Source organism: Centruroides sculpturatus, unplaced genomic scaffold (genome assembly GCF_000671375.1).
Source record: "Centruroides sculpturatus isolate CEXI.00-Female unplaced genomic scaffold, Cexi_2.0 scaffold709, whole genome shotgun sequence".
NCBI classification, from domain to species: Eukaryota; Metazoa; Arthropoda; class Arachnida; order Scorpiones; family Buthidae; genus Centruroides; species Centruroides sculpturatus.
Genome location: NW_019384949.1, coordinates 301,017 through 310,473, shown reverse-complemented (window position 1 = coordinate 310,473; position 9,457 = coordinate 301,017).

Genomic DNA, 9,457 nt, shown 5'->3' with positions numbered 1-9,457 from the left:
GGGGGTCGCGGGTAGAAGAAAAAGACAAGTGTTTGTAGGTCCTACACTACATTAAAAAAACTACAATTTCAGCGAGAATTACGGCCCACCCCAGAAAATGATAGCGGAAAAAGTGTTGAGCTGATTTGCAAAAGGAAATAAATAGTAGAAAAGTAGAAGCTGAAAATTCAGATCCTAAAAAAAAAGTCAACAGTTCCCTGTGCCTAATGTTATAATTAAAGGAAGTTTCATACTTTATGTGTTAAATTATTGTCGATTCTTCTGAAATTTTCATTTTAATCAACAATAATTTTTCTCAACAGAAAGAAAATTAAATACATAGTTTTTAAAATCACTGATATAGTTTAATATGGCCCTAGGGGGGTCGCTTGAATTTTTTAACTTGTAAAGGGGTCGCATATTCAAGAAGGTTGAAAAACACTGTAATACAGTATTTGGAAGAAATCAGTCCCCACTGTACTCGGCTATAGATTGGTTCGGTTAGGCGTTTGTTTAAGTAAAATTTCGGCTCTTTCATCGGGGTTTTGTTTACGTCCCCAATTCCCTAATCGCTTAATTATTTAACTNAGATGATGAGAACAATGTACAGTAAGGACACAAAGTGTGAGATTCATAGAAAAGTTTTCCTAAGAATATTTCCAATCCTTTTCTCACACAAGAGAAAATGGGTTAGGGGGCGTTGGGTATAACTTTATGGAACAAAGGGGGCGGTGGATCGAAAAAGTTTGAGAATCACTGGTCCAGACGATAGAAATCTCTCTGTAGTTGGCGCTACGGACGGCGGGAAAGTAGTTCGGCTGCCCGATGACGTTTCAGGTAATTATAGGGGGTTTTTTACTGTTTTTTACTGATACCGGTCACAATTTTTTCGTAGTTTTATAGGAATCGTAATTATAGGGACCGTAATTATAGGGGGGTCGACTGTATTACAAACTTATTATATATGATATAGATTACATACATATTATATCCGAGGTCTGTTCAAAAAGTATCGGACCTTTGGTCGGCAAAAATACATTTATTGATTTTGAGGTACAAAACCCTAATCCCCTTCAATGTAGTCTCCTTGGTAGTATATACACTTCTCCCAGCGTTCCTGCCATTGCTAGAAACATTGCTGGAACGCATCTTTTGGAATGGCCATCAGCCGGTCCTTCGCATTCCACACAATGTCTTCTCTCGACTAAAATCGGGTTCCTTTTAGCGTCATTTTCAGCTTGGGAAATAGCCAAAAGTCACACGGAGCCACATGGGGAGAGTACGGAGCGTGACGAACCACAGGAGTATTGTGTTTGGCGACGAAAGCCCGAATCAGATGTGCAGAATGGGCGGATGCGTTATCACGATGGAGCTGCCAAGTTTTGATCGACCACAGATCCGGTCGTTTGCGTCGCACAGCAACGAAAAGACGACGAAGGACCTCCTGGTAAATTCCTTTGCGATGGTTTGGCCTTGTGATGCGTACTCACGATACACCACCCCACGAGAGTCGAAAAAACTGTCAACATGACCTTGATATTGCTGCGGACCTGCCGCACTTTTTTTGGCATCGAGAATCGTCCCCGAAAGCCTGCTGAATCTTGCGAATGGTTTACACTCGGGTATCGCCAAGGTTTTTGGCAAAATTTGATGTAATATCATTACTCACGTTGTTCAGTCATTTTCCAACTAAGTGGAATCCGGCGAGAGCTCGCTACATGTCCTCACTCATAGGCCGATTGCCAACGACTGATGCTTCCTGCAGGCGAGAAAAAATTCAGGGCTGTGCATGACTGTCCCCTCCACAACTCCACCGAAAGAGGCCTCCTGCGCATCATTGGTTAAAGCGGAAAAAATAAAAGTCCGATACTTTTTGAACAGACCTCGTATTATATAAACTTATATATATATTACAAATTTATTTCATTAGTAAAAGTGTATAGTTACAAAATAATTCATTTTTATTGTTTGGGCTACAAACAGTTCAAATAAGTTATCCGAACAACCTCAGTCCCCAATTGTTCGAATAACTTGTTTTTCGGATAACCGATTATGTACGAAAAAATATATTAACCTATCCCATGTTAAAACTTTTTTCCGTCGCGTGTCGCTTAGCGTTGAATTTTCGTCGATGTTAAGCCTAACGTAAACTTTTTAAAATAATAATCGTGGCTATTGTATCGTTAAAAATTATTTTTTTATTTTGTACAAACAAAATAAATATATTGAAAAATAAAAAAACAATAAAAAATTATACTTCAGAAGTTAATTTAGTATCAAAAACGTAAAATATTCGAGTAGCCCAAGACATAGCCAAAGATTGCAGCGCCACAGCACTTGCGAAAATTTTAATTTGCCAACTGGAATTCTTTCGGATAACCGACTTTCGGATAAACGACGCTCTACTGTATTCTGAGTTGATGGAATTATTAATGATTTTTCGGCGGTCACGTGATCAGCGTTACTATTTGTGGAATCATTTGCGTTGGAATATAATTTTTATCTTAAATTAATCGCCTTAATTATTTCGTGAATAATACATTTGTAAGATTTATATTTATAATATAAACGCTACATTTTGTCACGTGACTATTTGTATTATTACGTGCTTTATCATGACTGAAATATTTGTAAGCCAGAATGTTAATTAATGATAAATTTATTACATGTTGACATTTTTTAATGTTCATTAAAGTGAAATACTGTGGAATATAAAAATGGTAGTCACGAGTATCACGTAGTCACAATGTAGATGTAATGTAGATCACGTGCTCTGGGATCTCTCGTGCACGTGATCTACATTGTTGTGACCGATAGTTGTTTATAAACTAACAACCATCGTTTTTTCTCTGAATTTTATTTACAATAGAGACATACATGCTAGAAATGTCCAAAACACAGAATATGTGAGGGGAACTTATTTAAAAAATGCTATAAACTAAAAAGTCATAGGACTACTTACCGACTCTGCACCGTTCCAGCCGCCATTGCTTAATTAAGCTTGTTTTCGTCGTGGAGCGGCACATTTTACGGCGGTCGCGTACGAAGAGTGTCACGTGATGTTTCTCGGTGCCGTCCGGTCACGTGATATATCGTAATATACTATAGTACGTATTTTGTAATTAGAAACGACTAATTATGTTACTGGTCATATTAAATGAGTTAATAACAATAATAAACATAAATTGATAAAATTTTACCTACGTGCATTTCGTTTATGCTATAAACAAAAAATTGTAGGATTACTTACCGAGTGTGCACCGTTCGACAACGCCATTGCTTAAGCTTGTTTTCATCGAGGAGCGGCGCATCGAACGGCGGGTACGTGTTTTCTGATAAGTTATTTTTCTGCGAAAAATTCGCTGAACTTTGGAGACATCATTAATATAAATATAATTTTTATGGCCATTAAATAATAAATGGTTTTTAGTAGGTCCAGTGCTCGTTTAAACTCAACGGTTTGTATAATATCCGCTATTGGTCTAGATTCGCCAATCCTGTCGTGACACGAGACTGCGATGACGTTTTATCGTAGTATACGATTCTCTTTTAGAGTGTTTATACGAATATGATCGCAACTTTTTTGCCGTGTTATACGAATCCGAATTATATGAACCCGTGTTATATGGGGTCTACTGTATAGTAGTACGGTACATTCGCATGTCATTCTGGTAACGATATATTAAATGAATCAAATTGTCTTGAAAATTGTTTTGTTTTCAGACAAAAGAATCAGATTACAGTGACAAGCTCACACGGTAGTATATTGAACCAATTATATATTATATATACATATAAATTATATTTGTAGATACATTAGATATTGAAAGAAGCTCCAATTAATCTTTACAGATTAAAATTCAGTGAACAAATGGAAGCATTGCAGAACAATAAATATATGCAATGTTATGCAAGCAATGTATGTGTTACAATAATATGATCACGCTACTAAAAATTTATATTAAATCTACTTTAAAATTATTGGAAAACATTATATATGATTTTATTTTATTTCGAATTAAGGTTGATTATAACCTATTTGGGTATACGCGCGATCTCCAGCACAAGGTAAAAAATCCAGCGACCAGTTGCTTAACTTTCCCGGTAACATTTAAAATTTTGGTGCCGCCATCTGATGTTTTATTATTAAAACTTCTTATATTTTTAATTTTTATAAAGTGAAAAAACTTAATTTTGAGGGCCGGGATGGGTTTTATGAAAAATTGTAAATTTTAATAACGAGAAAAATCGTAATTAACTCTGACCTTACTGGAAATTCGACACACGACCCTCTCTATCTCCCTACCCCGTCGACTTTTTAACACCAAAATTTAATAGAATTAATCCTCTTAATACACAAACCTCCCTGCAAAATTTCAGAAATTTTCGACAAAAAGCACGGGAGTTATTAATTAATTAAGATTCAAAGAGGGTGAACAAAATCATGCCACACATTTCGCCGTTATACTGGCGTTCGGTTGAAAAATGATCCGTCAAGATTTTTACATTTTTGGACTCAGGGGACCCTGAAACGTCGAGAAATTAAAAAGAATTGGGGAGGGTATTTTGTGTATGTACATGGATGTTAGTGTATGTGTGTGTGTGTGCGTGTTTACGTTTAGAGGGGTACGATTTTGTTCACCCTCTTTGAAGCTTAATAACTCTCGTGTGTTTTGTCAACAATTTCTGAAAATTTTCAGAGATGTTTGTTTATTAGGGGGTTGATGCTCTTAAATTTTGGTGATAAAAGAACGAGAGATGGAATATAAAGGGGTCGAGTGTATTTCCAGTAGGGTCAGACTTAATGACGATTTTATACGTTATTAACACTTACAATTTTTTTATAAAACCAATCCCTACTGTCAAAATTAAGCTATTTGCCATTTTATAGTAGTTTAAAATATAAAAAGTTTATTATATGTTCAAATAATTACGTGAACATTCAACAGTTTTCACGTATGTAGTGATCCATAGCAGCAAAAACAGTAGGCGCAGAGAAAAAAAACTGTGTAGCCTTTTAGAAATGAAATAACTTCGGATGTTGTAAAGCTGTAAATATTGTCATTGTAAACTCGTTAGAAAGAGTCAACTGATTTAAAGAAGCAGATTTCTTGTATCTCTTGTCGAGTGGATAAAATCACTGAACACTGGTAATGGTTGGTTGTGGGTTCGCGCCTGGCCAACGGGCTGGCCACGTGGAGTTTTCTGGATTTTCTTCACGTTTGTAATACCTAAATAGAGGCCAATTTCCCATAAAAGACCTGCCGGGAGGTATTCCTCTAGGCAGATCGCCCATGTATCGTGTTGCCGTATACGAACAAACCAGTCTTGTATTTCTTGGCCTCAGTAAACTCTAGTAGGACGTTTTTCACTCAGTCCAGAATCAGGAAGATTATTTGTAATAAGATTCACATTATCAGAGCATTGTTATAGTATTCTCGTATCACTATTAGTCAAGTAGAATAATAGGTTATACAGTACTTTTGAGACCCAATGCTAAGATATTAAAATAATAAGCTCGTATTGATAATTAAATGTGTATCATTCAGTGTGGTATTTATTTTTACCGCCAATATTCAGGCTCTCTTGTACGTTATGGAGATTGCTCTCTCGCGGCATATGAGAGAGCAATCTTTCAAACGAATAGCCTCATTGAATTGCACACTAGTAAAGTATTGTGGTGTTTACGATCAATCTTCATTTCCGTTTTGGGCAGATTTATGGGGCGCAAACGGTCTTCATCGGATGAATAAAAGCAACATCTCACAGCACTTGCAACGTATAAAAAAATCAAATGCCAGCTTTTGCAATTTGTAATGTAATTAGACTCTAATCGAGATTTACGTCTGTCATTTTATTAGATTAGGTATCACTAAATCTAATAATAGATGCTTTTTGTAATCATTTAACTTTATAATTGTGCAACATGTTTTACACACGTTCTTCAATTAAAGAATAACTCGTACACATTGTAAAAAACTACATGTATGATATAATATTCAAATACTTTTAGTTATATCTTTAAACTGCGTTGAATTGGTTTAATTCAGTTAGCCAATATTTTACGTAACGTGAACGCCGTTAATTTGTAAGATGAAATTAATTCGTTATCACATCTTGCATGGAATAGAAATTTAAACAGATCTATTATATTTCAATTAAGATTACATAATACAGTAAATCTGTTTGATGATATCCCCACGGTAACTTCATTACATGAATCCAATAGTAAATATTCTGTGATTAGTTGTTGATGAAATGTAAATCGACAAGTTTGATGTGAATCTGGTATTGTTGTTTATCAATACATGTAATATAATTTTGCGGGTAGATTTCTGTAATAATTCTCTATAATATATTCTGTTTTGTTAAACATTAACTATAACATTAGATACAGCCTATTATCAATAAATTAAGCAATAAAGTGTAGGTATGGTCGTCGGGCACTATAGTCTTTGTCTGGTCGAAGCGGTTGGATCTCGATCGATGTACTGTACAGTACGTCTGACCTCGTGAGTCGCCAGAGGAAAAAGTGAGATTTCTTTAGTGTCGTTGACGTCACCACTACGCGAGACTCTCTTGTGGCGTCCGTAGGAGTTCGCGCCCTCAAAAGAAAATTATTTTTCTTTTTAACGCAAACGAAGAATTTCTTCTTCCTGAATGAATTGACATTTTAATTAGCGATTTCTCAAAGGCTTTAGCATTCATAAATTAAAATTAACACAGGTAACAGCATTCGCGTGTTTTAATCGCAGTTCTGCTTATTCGCGATTGAAAAGTTGTTATCAACTATATGACTATTCGCAAAACATTTGGGTATTGAAGAATTGCCTTTTACATTTCAATTGCAGTGCAGTATTCGTATTTGGCTTTTAGTCATACTTTCATAATTTTTATTTTATGTTTTTCTTAATTTCAGTTTTATTTGTATTTTGTTAATCCTCATTATTATTTGTTGTTAACCTTATATTTGTCATAATTTATTTAATTCTTATAACTTTAAATTTGTATTTAGAATATTTTAAAAGTTAATATTTAAATGAAATGTTCTATTTTTGGAACATTTTCTAAAACTATTCTAAAAAATCCTGATGATGGCCTATGGCAGTAGGCTGAAAATATTTGTTATTCTCTCTATTCGTTTTTAATGTACTGTACCTCTCCCTACACTAAACTATGACTTTCATTTAAATGTGTAATTAATAATTAAAATATAATTTTTACTACATTTCTATTCAATCAGAGTGCCATGTTTGGCACGCGTGCCACCTCTGGTCTATCAATAGAATATTCGAAATCGTTTTCTGATAGATAGCATCTAAAAGTTTCTTCAGGATTATGTAAATGAACAGCGTAAGCAATCTTAAGTGAAAAGATATTTTTGTGTCAATACCAACGTTTTAAGTTCTCCGCTACTTCTGCTCCATATCGACATTCCAGGGTCCTAAATATAGCGCCAAATTTTATTTTCGATATTCTTACTACAGTAACGAGTTTATAAAAGATTAGTTTGGGGACTAATTTTGATGGGTGGAATTTTTTCACCCACTTTGAAGCTTTAAGCTTGTGCCTTTTGTCAAAAATTTCTGAGATTTTGCAGGGAAACTTATGTATTGAGGGAAATGTTTCTAGAAATTTTCAGGAAAATCGGACCAATTATTAGAGAGATATTAAGGGAGAGAGTGCCATATCTGTAAACGTTTCCAAGTTATTAAATATCTTTACTCGTACAAATTTTTAGTTTACCAAATAAATATTCATCTTTATCTTCAAAATTAAGTCTTTTGCTTTTTTTTATTATAATTAATAGTACAAAATGTGAATGTTAAATGAAGTATCAAAACAGATGGGGCCAAATAAGATTTTAATTCATCGAGTTCTGTTGTCACTTCTTAATTTAAATTGCATTGAATCTTTGTACAACAAATGAGATTGTCTTAACCACGAGATAGAGCAAACGTGTGCACATGATGTGAATATTGAACTTATCAAAAAGTGAATGAATCTGGAAAATATATATACAAATACGTGAGCCACGTGAGCCGTTCACAGCCGGCACACGTATTTGTAAAATCTAAGTGACTCGTACAACATGGAATTCATATAAAACGGAATTATCAAAAGTGTTATAGAGGGGTCGACTGTATTCCAGTATAAGAGTATACAGAAGTTTAAGTGCTTATCTATGGAAGTCGGACACGGGTATGACACAATGTCATACACTACAGTATCAGTAAAAATGAAATACAGTATTTCATAAATGAGCGTACACTGACAAGGAAGACGAATAAAAANTGATACGGAAGCCGCGCTAACTAGGTCACGCGAGCAGTCGCGTGTTTCTTAAACATAAAAAGTTTTGTCCTGAATGTTACGCAACTCGTTGCTGGATTGTTTTACTTTAGTAAACATATTTTATATCAAAACAGAAATTGTTTTTTGGTGAAATTCAGTAAAACAATTTCTTTAACGTTGTACTTAGATTTAATTCACTCGCGCTATTTTTCTTTCATGTTTTCATTACAATCTTATTGGTCTTACAAGTTTTATAAAGAGACTAGCTGTTACCCGCGACTTTGCCCGCGAGAATTTCGCAAGCAAACCCCATTTATATTCAGTATTTCAACAGCCATACTAATTGTTATATAACACCTACCGCTGAGAATGATGAGAATTGCCAAGAATCAAACGAACTATTTTCAATTTGATCAATTTTCTGGAACGTTTACAATCATTCTATAATCGAACCAATATGCAATAACAAATTCGAATTTAAAACGATTCGAACATTTGGTTAAAAAATCGAAATATATAAAAATATCTATAACAATGTCTGAAATGTTATCAATTTAATACACCTAAGTACTCAATGAAAATTAAACGTAGTTGAAAACGAAAAATCGGATCTAAAATAGTAGAGTAGAAGCCGTTTTTCCGGTTAAGCCTTAATGCTCGCCCTCTCCCCCCGCGGAGAATTTCGAAAAATCCCTTCTTATTGTGCATTCCCATGGCATATCCTACTAAAACGCACATGAAAACAAAAAATCGCATGTAAAATAGTACAGTAGAAGCAGTTCTTCCGGTTAAGCCTTAATCCTCTCCCTCTCCCTTCCGCGGGGGAATTTCGAAAAATCCCTTCTTAGCGCGCGTTTTCACGACGTACCCTAATTGTGTAGCAAATTTCACTTCTTTAGGTTCAGCGGTTTGCTCTGTGCGATGATGAATCAGTCATTCAGTAAGGACAAGTAATTTTATATATTGACTAGCTGTTACCCGCGACTTCGTCAGCGGAGGTTTTGCAAGCAAACCCCATTTACATCCAATATTTCAATAACCATAGTAATTGTTATATAACACCTACCGCTGAAGAGAATTGCCGAAAATCAAACGAACTATTTTCAATTTGATCAATTTTCTGAAACGTTTACAATCGTTCTATAATCGAACCAATACGCAATAACAAATTCGAATTTAAAAC